The 17,417-nt window shown below is 34.6% G+C and overlaps 1 long non-coding RNA gene across 1 annotated transcript in view; it reads right to left on the bottom strand.

The window, feature by feature from the left end:
• LOC105465561 (uncharacterized) overlaps window positions 1–17,204 on the bottom strand; it is a 44,623-nt gene extending 27,419 nt beyond the window's left edge. Inside the window, exons 1-4 of the long non-coding RNA XR_003014364.2 lie at window positions 17,039–17,204; window positions 12,426–12,581; window positions 11,687–11,921; window positions 10,315–10,357 (exon numbers count right to left, since the gene is read on the bottom strand). This is a non-coding gene — a long non-coding RNA (uncharacterized lncRNA). The remainder of the gene's footprint in view (window positions 1–10,314; window positions 10,358–11,686; window positions 11,922–12,425; window positions 12,582–17,038) is intronic.
• Window positions 17,205–17,417: the final 213 nt, after the last annotated feature.

Below are 17,417 nucleotides of genomic sequence, written 5' to 3'. Positions count from 1 at the left end.
TAGAAGCCTGGAAAAATTCTCATTTAATTGTTTCAGTATTCTCAGTAAATTAGAAAGTTGAATAAAAACAGGAAGAAGAACTGTTGTGGTTTGAGGACAGAGGGGAATATATGAAATATTTTGGGGGAAGAGTGAGAGAGCAATCTGACTAGGAACATATAGTATGATTGCCTAAAAGCAGTAAGATCCCCTTTGAGGATCATAGCCATTAATTATCCTGAGATCAGCACATTCAGCTGTACATGTGCTGATGGGAAATGGGTGGAGAACTGGATTAAAACAGAAGTTCAGTTTTGCCAGAAGTGGAAAGTAAAAGAAGTGAAAGAAAGCCAAAAGCATATCCAAGGAAATGATTATCATTGACCAGAAAGTGTAAGCTCAGTAGAAGAAATCGAAGACAATGAGACGATAACATAGACTGGCATTCTCAATGAAGTCAAAAGTAAGTTGAGGTAAAGGTTCTAGAAGGTGAGAGCTAGACAGATGATGGTGATAAACAGAGAGTCCCATGCCTGAAGTTTAGATTATTGGATGGTGCTTCCATCATTGATTCTGGGGCCCAAATATTTCTACCATGAGGGGGACCATACCATAGAATGATCTGTGAGTTAAAGTATATATTGCCTCTTGTAAGAGAGAACCCCATCCTTTCAGAGTGTTGTGTTCCTATTGATGCCCTGAGTTTTCAATAAGCCATTTTGCTTTTCCATTAGGCCATCCACTACCAAGCGGTGGTTTTCGTGATAATACCAGTTAACTTCATAGACATGAGCTCATTGCTGTACTTGCTTTCCGGTAAAATGAGCTCCCTGGTCAGACACAAAAATATAGAGAATGTCATGACAGCTGATAAAGCCTCTTCTGAGTGCTAGATCTTGCTATTAGCAGAATAATTACAGTAGGCCCCAGTGTCTGTTGTTTCCTTGTGTGTGTTCTTGTGTAATCAGTGTTTGGCTCCCATTCATAAATGTGAACATACAGTATTTGGTTTTCTGCTCCCATGTTAGTTTGTTTAGGATAATGGCCTCCAGTTCCATTCATGTTGCTGCAAAGACATGATCTTGTTCCTTTTTAAGGCTACATAGTATTCTATGGTGTATATGTACCACATTTTCTTTATTCAGTCTACTATTGGTGGGCATTAAGGTCAATTCCATGTCTTTGCTATTGTGAATAGTGCTGCGATTAATATACATGTGCATGTGTCTTTATAAGAGAATGATTTATATACCTTTATTGGTATATACTCCTATATTGGTATATACCCAATAATGGGATTGCTGGGTCAAATAGCAATTTTGTTTTGAGTTTTTTGAGATCACTACGTTACTTTCCACAACGGCTGAACTAATTTACATTACTACCAGCAGTGTATAAATATTCCTTTTTCTTTGCAACCTTGCCAGCATCCGTTATTTTATTTTATTTTTTTTACTTTTAATAGTAGCCATTCTGACTGGTGTGAGATGGTATCACATATGTGGTTTTCATTTGCATTTCTCAAATTAGTGGTGCATAACACGTTTTCATGTGCCTGTAGGTCACAGGTATGTCTTCTTTTGAAAGTGTCTGTTCATGTCCTTTGCCCATATTTAATGGGGTTGTTTTTTGCTTTTAATTTGTTTCAGTTTCTTATAGCTATTGGATATCAGACCTTTGACAGTTGCATAGTTTGCATATTTTCTCCCATTCTGTAGGTTGTGTGCTTACTCTGTTGATAGTTTATTTTGCTGTGCAGAAGCTCTTTAGTTTGATTGGTCCTATTTGTCAATTTTTGTTTTGGGTGCAATTGCTTTTGGTATCTTTGTCATGAAATCTTTGTCAGGGTATATGTTCAGAATCGTATTTCCTAGGTTATCTTCCAGGATTTTAATGGTTTTGGTTTACTATTTAAATATTTAATGTATCTCAAAATGATTTTTGTGTGTGATGTAAGGTAGAGGTCCAGTTTCAATCTTCTGCATATGGCTAGCCAGTTACCCTAGCACCATTTATTGAAAAGGGAATTGTTTCCTCATTGTTTGTTTTTGTTGACTCTGTCAAAGATCAGATGGGTGTAAGTGTGTGTCCTCATTTCTGGGCATGCTATTCTGTTCCATTGGTCTATATGTCTGTTTTTGTAGCACTATTATGTGTTTTTGGTTACTGTGGCCTTGTAGTATAGTTTGAAGTCAGGTAACATGACACCTCCGTCTTTGTTTGGCTTAAGAATGCCTTGGCTATTTGGGCTCTTTTTTGGTACTATATGAATTTTAGAAGTTTTTCTAATTATGTGAAGAATGCCATTTGTAGTTTGATAGGAATAGGATTGAATCTGTAGATTGCTTTTGGAAATATGGCCATTTTAACAATATTGATTCTATCCATGAGCATAAAATGTTCATTTATTTGTGTTATCTCTGATTTCTTTGAGAAGGGTTCTGTAATTCTCATTGTAGACATCTTTCATCCACCTAGTTTGATAAATTCCTATTTTTTTTGTGGCTGTCGTAAATGAGGTTGCATTCTTGATTGACTCTCAGCTTGGACATTGTAGGCATCTAGAAATGCTACCAATTTTTGTATATTAATTTTGTATCCAAAAACTTTGCTGAAGTTTTTTTTCAAAATCAGATCTAGGAGTTTGGGGGCAGAGACTATGGGGTTTTCTAGGTATAGATTCATGTCATCTGCAAAAAGAGATAGTTTGACTTCTTCCCTTTCTATTTGGATGCTTATCTTTCTTTCTCTTACCTGATTACTCTGGCTTTGACTTCCAGTACTGTGTTGAATAGGAGTGGTGAAAGTGGGCATCCTTGTCTTGTGCTGATTTTCAAGGGAAATGCTTTCAGCTTTTTCCCACTCAGTATGATACTGGCTGTAGGTCTCTCACAGTTGGCTCTTGTTATTTTGAGGTGTGTTCCTTCAATACCTAGTTTGTTTAGGGGTTTTAACAAAAATGGATGCTGAATGTTATCAAAAGTCTTTTCTGTGTTATTGAGATGATTGTGTAGTTTCTGGTTTTAGTTCTGTTTTGTGATTAATTACATTTATTAATTTGCATATGTTGAAACGCTTTGCATCACAAGAGTAAAGCCTACTTGATCATGGTGGATTAGCTTTTTGATGTGCTGCTGGATTCAGTTTGCCAGTATTTTGTTGAAAATTTTTGCATCTATGTTTATCAAGAATATTCTCCTGATTTTTTTTTTATGTCTCTGCCAGGTTTAGGTAACAAGATGATGCTAGCCTTATAAAATAAGTTAGGGGGGAGTCATGCCTTAATTTTTTGGAATAGTTTCAGTAGGAATGGTACCAAGTTTTGTTTATACATCCACTAGAATTCGGCTGTAAATTCATTTGGTCCTGGGCTTTTTCTGGTTGGTAGAATTTTTAACTACTGATTCAATTTTGGAACTCATTATTGGTCTGTTCAGGGATTCAATTTCTTCCTGATTTAATCTTGGGAGGTTGTATATTTCCAGGAATTTATCTTTTCTTCTAGGCTTTCAAATGTGTGTGCCTAGAGGTATTCATAGTACTTTTGAGGGTTGTTTTTTATTTCTGTGGGGTCAATAGTAATGTCCTCTTCATCATTTATAATTGTGTTTATTTGGATCTTCTTTCTTTTTTTTTATTGGTCTAGCTAGTGGTCTATCAATCTTATTTATTCTATCAAAACACCAACCCATGGATTCAATGAACTTTTGTATGATTTTTTTTGGTGTATCACTTTCCTTCAGTTTAGCTCTGATTCTGGTTATTTATTTTCTTCTACTAGGTTTGGAATTGGTTTCCTCTTGTTTCTCTCATTCCTCTAGGTGTAATGTTAGGTTATCAATTAGAGATCTTTATAACTTTTTCGATGTAGGCATATAGTGTGACAAACTTCCCTCTTAACATTGCTTTAGCTGTCTCCCTGAGATTCTGGTATGTTGTATCTTTGTTCTCATTAATTTCAAAGAATGTCTTGATTTCTCTCTTAATTGCATTGTTTACTCGAAAGTCATTCAGAAGCAGATTGTTTGATTTACATGTAATTCTAGCATTTTGAGCAACTTTCTTAGGATTAATTTCTATTTTTATTGAGCTGTGGTCTGAGAGTGTGTTTGGTATGATTTCAGTGTTTTTGAATTTGCTGAGGATTGTTTTATGGCTGATCATGTGTTACTTTTAGAGTATGTGGCAATGTGCACATGAGAAGAATCTATATTCTGTTGGTTTGGGGTAGACAGTTCTATGGATGTCTATTAGGCCCATTTGGTCAGGTTTTGAGTTCTGTTTTCAAATATCTGTGTTAGTTTTCTGCTTTGATGATGTACCTAATACTGTCAGTGGGGTGTTGAAGTCTCCCACTATTATTGTGTGGTTATTTAAGTCTCTTTGTAGGGCTCTAAGAACTTGCTTTATGAATTTAGGTGCTCCTGTGCTCATGCATATATATTTAGGATAGTTAGGTCTTCTTGTTGAATCGAACACTTTACCATTATGTAGTGACCTTCTTTATGTTGTTTTTGTTTGTTGTTGTTGTTTTTTTTTTATCTTTGCTGGTTAAAAGTCTCTTTTTTCTGAAGTTAGACTTGCAACCCTTGCTTTTTTCTGTTTTCTCTTTGCTTGGCTGAAGTTGCAAGAAGTCAGTGACCCCAAGCGGAGGGACCAGCTGGAACCATGGCAGAAGAACATAAATTATGAAGATTTCATGGACATTTATCAGTTCCTCAAATTAATACTTTTATATTTCTTATGCCTGTCTTTACTGCAGTCTCTGAACATAAATTGTGAAGACTTCATGGACATTTATCACTTCCCTAATAATATTCTTATAATTTCTTATGCCTGCCTTTACTTTAATCTCTTAATCCCGTTCTCTTTGTAAACTGAGAATGTACATCACCTCAGGACCACTATTGTACAAATTGATTGTAAAACATATGTGTTTGAACAATATGAAATCAGTGCACCATGAAAAAGAACAGAATAATAGCAATTTTCAGGGAACAAGGGAAGATAACCATAAGGTCTGACTGCCTGGGAGTCGGGCAGAATACAGCCATATTATTCTTATTGCAGAGAGCCTCTAAATGGATGTGCAAGTAAAAGAGATGCCGCTGAATTCCTTTCCCAGCAAGGAATACCCTGGGGAAGGAATGCATTCCTGAGGGGAGGTTTATAAATGGCCGGTCTGGGAGTGTCTGTCTTATGCGGTTGAGATAAGGACTGAAATACACCCTGGTCTCCTGCAGTACCCTCAGGCTTACTAGGATTGGGAAATTCCAGCTTGGTAAATTTTGGTCAGACCAGTTCTCTGCTCTCAAGCCCTTTTATCAAGACAATACATGCACAGTGGGACATAGACCCTCCGTAATTCTAATTTTGGCTTTGCCTTGTGATCTTTATTGCCTTTTGAAGCATGTGGTCTTTGTGACCTACTCCCTGTTCATACACCCCCTTCTCTTTTAAAATCCCTAATAAAAACTTGCTGGTTTTGCAGCTCAGGGTCATCACGGACCTACCTATATGTGATATCACCCCCAGAGATCCAGCTGTAAAATTCCTCTCTTTATACTCTTTCTCTTTATTTCTCATACCAGCCAACACTTAGGGAAAATAGAAAAAACATACATTGAAATATTGGGGGCTGGTTCCCCCGATAGGTTGATTTTTCTTCATCCTTTTACTCTGAGCCTGTGGGTGTCATTGCATGTAACATGGATCACTGAAGACAGCATATCATCAGGTCTTGCTTCTTTATCCAACCTTCCGATATGTGCCCTTTAATTAAGCCATTTAGCCTCTTTATATTTAAGCTTAATATTAACATGTATAGATTTGATCCTGTCCTCACATCATTACTTGGTCATTATGCTGGCTTATTTGTGTGATTGCTTTATACTGTCACTGGTCTATGTACTTAAGTGTGTTTTTGTGGTGACCAGTAAGAGTCTTTCTGTTCCATATTTAGCACTCCCTTAAGGACATCTTGCAAGGGAGGTATAGTGGTAGAAAATTCTCTTCGCACTTGCTTGTCTAAAATGGATCTTATTTCTCCTGCCCTTATGAAGCTTAGTTTGGCTGGATTTGAAATTCTTGAATGAAATTTCTTAAGAATGCTGAAGATAGGTTCTTAATCTTCTTTGACTTACAGGATTTCTGCTGTAAGGTCCATGGTTACCATGAAGGGAGTTCCCTTTGTAGGCTACCTGTCCCTTCTCTCTATCTGCCTTTAACATTTTCTTCCTTCATTTCAGCCTTGGAGAATCTGATGACTGTGTGTCTGGGGGATGGTCATCTTCCATATCATGTCACAGGGGTTGTCTGCATTTCCTGAATTTGACCTCTCTAGCAAGGTTGGGGAAACTTTTATTAATGATATCTTCAAATATGTTTTCTAAGTTGCCGCTTTCTCTTCACCTCTTAGTTTCCCTTCATCTGAGAATGTCTATTTTACTGTAATTTCATATCTGAAGGACATTTTTGCTGAATAAAGAGTTTGAGTTGACAATTATTTTCTTTATTTTCTTTTAGCACTTTAAATACCAGTGGTCCCACTTCTTTATGGCTTGTCATGTGTCTGATGAGAAATGACAGAGAGTCAAGTCATTGTTCCTCTATAAGTAATGGATCATTTTTGTCTGGATTATTTTAATAATTTTTGTCTTTAGCTTTCATCAGCTTGATTATGATGTGTCTGGTCATGGATTTCTTTGGCTTCATCATGCCTGAGGTTGCCTAAATTTAAATCTGCAAGTTTATGTCATTTGCCAAACTTGATAATTTTTTAGACATTACTTTTCAAAAAGTTTTTCAGTACTGCACTTTTTCTCTCTTTGGCACTCTGATGGCATAAATTTTAGACATTTTATCATTGTTCCACAGGTTCCTGGGACTGTTCTTAGTTTTTTTAAATATCTTTTTCCTGTGTTGTTCTACTTATATAATTCCTATTGACCCATTTTCAAGTCCACTGACTCTCATCTGTCATCTTCATTCTGTTCTTGAGCCCATTCATTGAGAATTTGGTTTGGTTTGTTGTTGTTGCTACCCTTTTCTCAGCTCTAACATTTCTAATAGGTTCTTCTGTATATCTTCTATTTCTTTTGTAAAATCTTCTATTTTTCCATTCATTGCGGAAGTGTTTGCAATTGCTTGCTGTAGCATTTCTACAATAAGATGTTTAAATTTTTGTCTGATGATTCCAACACCTGTGTCATTTGTTCTGGAATCTCAGTTCTTCTCCATGCAAGTTGAAATATTCTTAGTTTCTCATATATCACGTTATTTTGAATTAAATCCTGGATGTTTTGAATAATACACTATGAGATAGTAGGTTCTATTTAAATCTTATTGAAAATGTTGATATTCTTCTTTCAGTAGGAAATCAATTTGGTTAAGTTTAGGCTGTAAGTTCTAACCCATTTTCTGCAGTCTATGATTTAAATGTCACTTCAGTTGTCAAAGCCTTTGCATTTCCATTTGTACCTGTTCCACATGTGCACCAACCAGTATCAGTCTATGACCTGGGTAGTGGCCTATTGGTTAGTTCATGTCTCAAAGTCTTTAGTATAGTTATTAGGGTCAGATCCACACATGTGCATCTCAAAGATGAGTTCAGGAATTAATGTTCTACTTGTGGACTAATTTCCCTGAGCTCTATCTTCCCCATGATTGCCACAATACTAACCAAATTTCTTGGGCTCCACTTTTCACACCTCCTACTAAAAAGCTGAAATTGTATTTACTCCTCTCTGTCACACACTTATGTGACTGAACCACATGTAGAGCTAAGTGGCAAGAGGAAAGGGGAGAAGACAGCAACAGGGGAGGGGGGGTGTTTATCCCACCATCATGGAGGTCATGCCTCCACTGATCAGAAGTTTCCTCTCTCCCAAATTTAGTCTCCTTGCAGGTTCCCACTGAAGCTTCTTTATCCACCCTACAAGCTTGCCTGGGGACCAGTGTGCAGGAAAAGAGAGAACAAATAACTCAAGAATCTTATATTATCTTTCTGAGATTAAGAAGTTTAATTTCCTTTTCCTTGAGCTGGAACTACAGGGCTTTTCCTAGAGATCTCTTTTTCTGCACATATGCCCACATCCAGGTTTCAGGATGTACATTTAGGCCAGAGAACACCAATGGGAGAAAAATGATAAACCTGTAGGCTTTTTCTTAGTATATTGAATTCTAGTCTTCTTTCCTACTCTGCTTGCTAATATTTCCTTCTGAGTACTCAATTATTTTCCATGCATTCCATCAAAGTTTTACAGTTGCTATCAGTGGGAGAGACAGGTAGGGTGTGACTACTCTATTGTGCTCCAAAGCAGAATCCATTAAATTTTAAAAGAAAGATGTAGAAAAATTTCTAATATTTAACTTTGACTATACTCCTAATATTAAGCCCATTCAAAGTTGGTGCATTTTATTCTCTTAATATTTGCTGAAACAGAATTACTAATATGTTAACTAGAAATTTTGCATTTATGCTCTTAAGTATAATTGCTTCCATAGTTTTCTTTTCTTTCTTCTGGCTTACATAGAATTGTTGCAGCTTTGTATACTGTCTTTGATATATTTCATTTTTCTGAAGTTCAAATAACATGAATTATTCATTCACTGAACATGAGAATTCACCATTAAAACTTTCTAGGTTAAACGTTGTCTTGTTAGTTTTTCTAAAATTTACCTATAAGTTTTTCTCCTTACCTATTAAGGAGAAAAATAAATTTGACAATTGTTAGATGCAGCCACTAAAACTACAAAGTGGATTATGTAAATTAATATATAACATTCTGTAAATCTAATAGTAAACAAACTTGAATAACACTGTGGAAAATCCATGCCTTTACAGGAAAAATCACTACATGAGCATGCCTTTCTGTAAGTTGCTTCTCATTTTCATTTAGAGTGTAACAAATACAACAAAATGAAAAAAAAAAAAAAGCAAAGGATATCTGAAAAATCAGTAAGTCAAAAACCTTTTTCTGCTTAGTTCATGTGGTAGAAGAAAAGATGGAACTATGAATCAAAAGGCCTGAATGAGAAAACCAACTCTAGTACTTACTGGTTGTATGACATCAGAATATATCACTTAATGTCTTCCAACTTCAATTATCTCATTGATGGAAAGGTTGCTCTATAATTCAGTGTTTCTCACCAGATTTAGTATAAGATTTATCTTTAATACTTAGTAAAAATTATGACTTCAGTAGCTTTACCCCAAGATTCTGATTCCGTAACTCAGTCTTACAAATTTACATTTTAACAAATGCCAAAAGTGATTTAATACCTATTGTTTAACAGCTACAACTTAGAATATATAGTAAAATATTCCAATTTCTATTTGGTCTTATCTTGAGCCTTTTTATTAGAAAACAAATAAAACCAGAACTCAATTTTTAATCCACAGAGCTTTTAACTATCAGTTCTTTAAACCTTGGTTTACAAAACTCATGAATCTCCTGAACAGTTGGAGTTGACAGAAATTGAATCTTTTACTTGAAAGAACTACTTTTACTTGAAAAACATTACTGGGCACTGTGGAAATTTCAAATACAATGTGGCTGGGAAGTGCAAAAAGTTTTTAGGTTGAAACATAGGAAATTGTTAATATTCAATCATTTTTCACCTACAAAACTGCAATTTCCTACTGTTTAACTAAGGTCATTTTCTTTTAGTTTACCCTTTCCCATAGATTAGTTGGCATAATTCTTTTCAGTATTTCTGTACTATTCCCTATGTTGTGAGAAGGATATTTATAGAAGGCCTGATGGATAGGAAATTATTATGAGGTTTTTAGGTCATTAATTTTAAGAGTTGAGAAGGTTATGTTTGTGCTGGTGATAAAAATCAATGTTAGTTATTTTCTTTTTTTTTTTTTTTTTTAGTTATTTTCTTTGTGAACCTATTTACTAGTTTCACCTAATCCACAGTCTCTTCTGACAGAGCAGAGAAAAATGGATAAATCTGCAGGAATTAACTGGTCCCTATCATAGCAGTCAAGTAGCTTCTTAAGATTTGAGCTCTGAGTTGTCTTACTGGTTAGCCAGAAGTTTGGTTGGCAATACACTAAAGAGACACAGAATGAACCAATTTCCAGTATTAGGAAGGAGTAAGGAGATCATTCATTTTTTCATTCTATAAATATTTATCAAGATTTTGCAAGGCACCACTAGACAGTGGGAATTTCAAATATAAATAAGTTCCAGTTTTTGTTCTCTAGAGGCTAACAATTTAGTGAGAAAACAGATACATGCACAAGTAATTACATTACAAGGTAGATGGTGTGATAAGGGTTATAACTTTAATATCATCTCTAATGAAATGAATATGTCTACTCACCCAAACAGCACCCAGTGGAGGCGGAGTATATTTGGTCTCATTTCTGTTTTTAAGAAAATGTAATAAAAGGTTTAGATATCTTTAAAAGAGATCAAAGAAGGTTTGTTTTTTTACATACATTGTGAGGTAAATATTTGTATTAATATCTCTAAAGACAACATGGCATCAGTTGACCTATTATTCAGAAATTATAGTTTGTGCTTGGGAATTTATGGTAATGGCAGATAAGACATGGCAAACAGCAGAGCTTCTTGGTTAGCAGCAAGATAGTTTGAACGAACATTAAGTTTGAATATTTAGTTTGAATGAATAATGAAAGAATATATATGAACACTTCATTGGTTCTTAACTTACTTTTGGGGGAGACAGGTGGGTATAGGCTTAGTGTTGTTTTATTTCTTTTTTTTTGGTTTATTTCTTTTGTCATAGAACCTGATTTGAGAGTGGATTTATCCTTTGCAGGGAGTTATATGAATGTCATGGTAAAAAACCTATTATAGTACCAGTGACAGCAAAGCTTCAAATATATGGATGCTTCCTTGACCCTAGGATTTACCGGAAGATCTCCACAGGTTTTATAGGTATTAAGTAGTCAAGCCTCAGATCAGCTCTGAAACATGGATATTACCCAGAGTTGTTGCTATGAACCATGGGGCACTACGATAAATATATTTAAACAGAAAATGTTTCAAGAAACATCAAGCTGAGACTGAACAGTACTGCCCCATACTTGATTGTAGATCATGTGTTAGTGCACATGTTCTCCAACTTTCTGATGCCTAAATCCACGGAAGCAACTTATTAAAAACAGTTATCAGGCCAGTACTTTTGAAAGCCCACATATGTTGTTAAAATACAGGTTCTGTTTCAGTAGGTCTGAGATCAGACTACATATTAAGTACCAGAGGTGGGCACTGGTATCACTCAGAATCAGTAAGTTAGGCTGGGGCTTACCTCGATAAAACATAGATGGCTGGGCTGCACCGCCACAGATCCTAATTCAGTAAGTGTTGGATCAAACCCAAGAATTTACATTCCTAACAAGCTCCCAGGTGATGCTGATGCTACCTGTCTAAGGATGACACTTGGGGTAACACTAATCTCCTTTGCTCTCCATAACTGCTAATCTGAGCAATCTTATTTTTAACATACTCTGCTGATAATTATAGTGAACATAAAAATTTGAAGACTGTAAAATTCAATAGAGACTCGCCTGGCTATATATAGGGGGCTGACCCTGGAACAGGAAGCAAATAATACATTTTCATGAAAGCAAAGTTTTCCTTCAGTCAATGCCCGGAGGAGCAACACAAGAAGTAGAACAGTGAGTGGAGATAAGAGGTAGTTGTAAACACATAGGAACAGGACCAACCTTGACTCCAGTTCCAGGCGGCCTAGCTCTTCAAGGTATTACTTGGTTCGGGAGTGGTGGATAGAGGGAGCAGGATCTGACCAAGGCAATGGATGGCAATCATAGAGCCAGAGCAGTTGGTAGAGAAATGAAACATGGAATGACAAGCCAAATGTAAAGCAGTCAGAGCAAGCTGCTCAGGACAAAGGCCCAACTGGATATTGTAGTGGCTGGTCTGACATCATACCTGGAAGAACTGAGTGAAGTGAACATGGACATTTAAAACACTGTATCTATTTCAGTACTAATACCTACAAATCCCTCTTTCTGTTTCATGTGAAATTAGTGTGAGTTCCTTATTGTTTACCATACATACTTCCATTCTGTATGTAATCAGTCTTCTTCAACCATCAAGCTACCTGTCATTTTCATAATTTTTGCTTCTATTTGTCCCAACTTTCTATTTGCCACTGTTTACAGCACAATTGACAATTTTCTTTTTCAAAAAACAATTCTCTCCTGACCACTAAAGTTCACAAATTGTGCTTGGATTATTTACCTGGCATCTAAAATTCTAATAAAGTTATTTATCAAATTAAGGTCTGAAGACAACTTACAGTATCACACATGTAAAATGCAGATTCCTGGGCATTATTCTAAGCTTACTGAATCTGAATCTCTGGAGCTAAGCCTCTGTATTTTTAAGAGGTCCTCCTGAAAATATCTACGCACACAAAAAGTTGAGAATTACTGTACTTACTGTTCTTTCCACTCTACACCCTGTCCCCCTATAACAGCAGGTAGGCCTCAGCTGTTATAAATTTTCTAGTTTGGGTTACTCCTTCCAGGTGAATAGTTCAAAATAGCTTCTTAGAGGCATAAGATCAATATCAAACTTGGATATTCTGATCTGACGCTACCCCAAAATAGAGAGAAAAAAAATCATTTAAACATTATTAAATAGTTTATTTTCCATGTTTAAATATATAATATAAAGATTGTTTTGAACCAGATCCTCAGAATATCAAACCAAACAGACATACTATTGAGTACATAGAGAAAAAACTACCTACAATGTTAATTTGAAGTAACTTTATCTATGTTGATATCTAATAATATGGAAATAAATAAAATCAGATATAAGCCTGAGTAACATCATCCTCTACTTTATAACCCAGAACATCAAGTATCTTCATTTACTTATTTTATTTTTGGTTAGGTTGGAAGGATAAACCCATCACAGTAGCCTCTGGGCATATTTACAACATTTTAGGAGAGACAGTCTACAGTTTCTGTATAAATTCTGAGCAGCTTAAAGTGAATACTAGCTCTGTTATTTAAAAGGATTTCTGGTTTGTTTCAACTTGAAAGTGATTTAATAGGAGGCCCACAGAGAAAATCTGTCTCAGTAATCAAATTATAACAAGTAAGGATTAAAAGTATTAAGAAGTTTAAGCAAACTTTTCAGCTGCCCTGTTTTTTTCTTGGGGGGGTAGGGAGGGGGTCATTTGAAGTTGGCTGTGGGAATAAGTACAACAAAATTACACGAAGGAAAAACACCAAAACTGCACGTATTCTGGATTCATTATAATATCTCTAGCAGCAGTGTTTTTCAAACACTCTTTGGCCAAGTCCTAGCAGCCTTTTTCCCGAGGACATTTGTCTCAGTTTACTACTCCCTTTCTGAATTTGTAAAACCAACTATATTTTACAGGTAAATTTAATTTACATATTCCAGTTCATTTGTACTTAATTCATCGAAGTGTTTTGTCATGTGAGCCACTGGGTTTTGGAAAATAATTGTGATAGTTTCAATTGAGTTTTGGAATTTTTTTTTTTTATCCTTTCTTAGAAACAGGAAGCCATTTTAGCTAAAATCAAACAAGGTTAAACTCAAAAGTGTTCAATTTGGGCTTGATGTTTAGAAACCACATATCCAAATGGGTCTTGAGCTTGGCAAAACATTCCTTCCCCTTTTTATTAGGTGAGAAGAAAACATTTAGGATAAAAGCAAAACGATTAAAATGGGAATGCATTCCTGAGTCTTTTATAAGCAAAATAAATTCACATTTTTTTAATTTAAAGAAACTCTTTAAAATAATTTGTAAACTAAGTCAATTTTAATGTGTTTTTATTAACATATATACTGCATAGATATGTATTATATACTGTAAATTTTTGTGTATACATACATGTTTACAAAGAGCACATTTTCTATTAAGAATTTATTTAGGTAACTGCTTTTCTGAAGTGACTAAATTGCATAGTAGGATATAACAATGGCAAAGACCTCAAAAAAGCAGATAGTTAAATTTTTAGACTTCTGCCCTGAATATGCAAAATGATTGCTAATTAAATCTTCAAGGAAAAGAGTTCAAATCCTCTTAGAGTCATGAAATAAGATTAAGAATAAACTGATTACTGATTTCTAGCAGGATAGTATAGGCTACACTGGCCTGGTATTTTAATCTTTCCAAACCTTCAATAAAACAAAGAAGCTAGAATGACAAAACAAAATGTTATGTCAACATCTATGGCTGAATTCACAAAAAGGGTGTTCCTGCAATACCAAAACTTGACCTTGTATCAGGCCCACATGGTATCAGCTCCTGTATGGGAGAAAGCAGAGAAGAGAAAAGTACTTCTGATGAGTTTGAGATCCAGAAACCAAATTCCGAACAGATATTTACCCTCAAAATAAAGTGTCCTCTCTAGTGGTGACAGCTCAGTGAGTCAATTTGAAGGCATTCAAAGGCTACAATTCATGAGTGAGTTCAAGGGACCACAGAACAGAAAGATCATGCAGAGGAGTCTCGACCAACATAATTTGTTGTGAAAGGACCCTTTCAAAACAAATGCTCAACCTAAGAAGAAATACCTTGGAGGAAAATCTAAGTAGAAGCAGGGTGGAAACATTAATGGCAAAGAAAAGAGAAGCTCCAGGATAGAAGTATGGAGAAGAAGTCCAGAGCCATGAAACTGGGAAGGCTCATCTGACCCTCCCTTTCTTTGAATACAAGAAAACACTTCTCACTTAAAATCAGCAAGAGGAATGTATTGTGGACAGATCACATGTAAAGTTTTTGTAAGGAAATAAGGATAATAGTCATGGAGATAATAGAGGCATGCCAGGAAACATCCCATAAAACAGATAAAAATATTTCCTAATATTTCAAAACAATCTAAAAGAATTTTGTAAAATAATAGAAACTATGAAAGAATAGCAGAAAAATTAGAAACAGAAATGAGCTGAAGGGAAGAAAAAAATATATTTGTAAAGAAAGGGAACAAAACTCAAGAAAGACTTAGAAATAAAAGAAAAATCATTTCAGAAATGATGACTAAACCTAAAGGAATACAAGAACAAATAAATGGATTTGAATAGTGAAAAAAGCATTTGGATACATGGATAATGCCTTATAAAACAGAATATAGAAAAAGGGAAATTTAAGTAAAATATAAAAGTAAATATAGAAAAACAACTTAAAAGAAAGTAATGAGAGATAGAAGAAGGCAAAAAAAAAAAAAAAACCCAAACACATATGTAGTAGAAGTCTCCAAAGAAGAGACCTAAAGCAATAGAATAGAATCCAGACCAAAATGTAAATTCAAGAAAACTTTTCTGAAATAAATAAAAACTTCAAGCTACATATATACAGAAAGAACAAACCATATACCTAGAAAAAAATTAACCAGAAGAGAACACAGGGAAACATATTCTAGTAAAAACAACTTTTAAGAAAAAATTAAGATCCTTTCGGTGTCTAAACAAAAAGACCAAGTCACTGATACAGGAAAAATAAAAATAAAAAAAAAAAAGACCTGATTGACGTCATGTTTTTTAAGAGAAATGCTTTATGATAGAAGATAATGAAATATCTTAACATATTTGAGAGTCTCAAGGAAAGAAAACGTGAGCCAAGGACTTTAGATGCAGTTTAAGTGACCTACAAATAAAAGTGTTGAACTTTTTGTGAACACACAAGAACTCAAGAAATATTGCCCCATAGAGCTCTTCCATAGTATTCTACTGCAGAACAAACTTCAGATACCAAAATGACTGGAGAGTAGGCAATAAGGATCACACATAAGGAGCAGTAGTAATAATTAAATTCTTATTTACCTATAGAACCAAGGTTAAATAATAAATGCAAGGAAAGCATTATAGTATATAATGGCTATATGTCATGATAATGTTGATATAGCACAGTTATTAAGAAGTGCAGGGAGAAAGAAAAGATAATATAGAAAATAGAATAAACATACTAATTACCTTAGAGAAGTTGTTAGATAATAAATGAAGGTACCACAGAGTTAGAATATCACCAGTCCTTAATGAAATAAAGGATCTAAGAGAAACAACCAGGCCTCCTGATAAAAGTACACATTACCATCTATGAAGTGCTTTTGTTATGCAGAATAAATCAAACCTGAATTTGAAAAAGTTTCTAAATCCCACTAGTTTACAGAAAACACAGAGAAAAGAAGAACATATTGAATAACTCTAGAGGAATGCAATGAGTAAAATCCAGACTGTGAGAAATTCTTCTGGACAAATTATGCAGTTTCTTCTACAAATAAATTGCAAGGAGGAATTAGGAGTAAAGGAGGCTTAAAGATCAACAGAGACTCAAGATACATGTCAAAACATTGTAATATATATACTTTGAATTCTGATTTGAAAAAACTAATTCTTAAAAAATTGATGAAGCAATTGAGAAAATTTTAACACTTTTTGGATATATAATGATGTTAAGGAATTACTACAAAATTTTAAATATTTTGTAGTTCTGTTTCTTAGAAAAAATAAACAGCTGACAATAAAAATCTCATAATTCTATTAAATAATCGTATTGTCATAAAATTACATTGTCACTATGAAGACCATAACATCAGATCACAGTGATCAAATAGAAATTTAGAAATTCTATGTACAAAAGTAAAGAACCGAAATGCTAAAAACGTATGTCAAATGAGGTCTAGTCTAACAAACGATTCCTTGGCCCCAACCCTGTCATTTTAAGGATGTTCAGTGATAAAACTTTGAGTTCACTGATTAGTCTATTCCATAGATACAATTAGTATTCTATTAAACTGCTTATTTTTATGCCTAAAATGACCTCTTTTTGACTTACATTTGAACCCACTTTCTTTATTCATCCTTCTTAGAAGTGGTCATATTAAAAGAGACCTGGATCTGACTATCTTTTTGTAAGTAACCACGGGGTGTTTTGGGGAAACTTAGAAGCTCATAAAGCAGATGTAAAGATTAAGTGAGATAATATTTTAAATGGCGACATGTAAAAAATATTCATTAGTTATTATTACAAAGAAATTTGATTAATGGCAGTAACAAGCAGAAAACTTACTCACAGGAAAAGTAATCCATGCTGGATGTATAGATTGTGAAGATTTTCTCCCACTCTGTGGGTTGTCTGTTTACTCTACTGATTATTTCTTTTGCTGTGCAGAAAGCTTTTAGTGTAATTATGTCCCATCTATTTAAGGACTAACATCCAGAATCCACAAGGAACTAAAACAAATGAGCAAGAATAAAACAAACAATCCCATCAAAAAAAGGGCTAAGATCATGAATAGACAATACTCAAAAGAAGCTATACAAATGGCCAAGAAACATATGAAAAAATGCTCAACATCGCTAATTGTCAGAGAAATGCAAATCAAAACCACAACGTGGTTTTGATCTCACCTTACTCCTGCAAGAGTGGCCATAACCAAAAATTCAAAAATT

The sequence above is a fragment of the Macaca nemestrina genome, chromosome 5, assembly GCF_043159975.1.
Source record: "Macaca nemestrina isolate mMacNem1 chromosome 5, mMacNem.hap1, whole genome shotgun sequence".
NCBI lineage: Eukaryota > Metazoa > Chordata > Mammalia > Primates > Cercopithecidae > Macaca > Macaca nemestrina.
This window is presented reverse-complemented; position numbering and strand designations above follow the sequence as displayed.